This window comes from Nothoprocta perdicaria, unplaced genomic scaffold (assembly GCF_003342845.1).
Source record: "Nothoprocta perdicaria isolate Ctin4 unplaced genomic scaffold, notPer1 scaffold_314, whole genome shotgun sequence".
Classification (NCBI taxonomy): Eukaryota; Metazoa; Chordata; class Aves; order Tinamiformes; family Tinamidae; genus Nothoprocta; species Nothoprocta perdicaria.
Genome location: NW_020455549.1, coordinates 453,374 through 453,922, shown reverse-complemented (window position 1 = coordinate 453,922; position 549 = coordinate 453,374).

The following is a 549-nucleotide window of genomic DNA, read 5'->3' as shown; positions in this document are numbered from 1 at the left end:
CCCAGACCCTTAATGCCCCCCCGAAGTCCCTTGTTGTCCCCATCCTCGCTGTCCCCCCCACAAGTGACACTGTGAGTCCAGCAAAGCAATGGGGGGGGGCACCAATAACCCCCGGCTCCGAGCCCCCCCGCCCGTGTCACTGTCACTGTGTCACCCGCCTGCGTCACAGGGTCCCACCCCTGAGTGTCACCATGGCCAGGTGTCCCCAGGGGGGCTGTGGGTTCGTGTCACCGTCCCCATGTGTGTGTGCAGGGCGGGGGTGTCCCCGTACAGGTGTCCCCGTTGTCCTGGGACACCCGTCACCCCCGTGCGGGTGTCGCCTTGTAGGTGTGCGACCCCCCCGCCAGGTCCCTGTCACCTCATCCGTGTCCCCTCACTGCCCCCCCCCACCGTGTCCCCTCGCACCCCCCGCCCGGACGCCGGGGCCCCGCGGGGGGGGCAGGCAGAGGCGCAGGCAGCTGTTGGGGGGGGCAGCTCGTGTTGGCACCGGGGGGGTCCCGGGGGGGGTCCAGGCACCCCGGGGTGGGGGGTTAGCGCAGCAGCGACCAC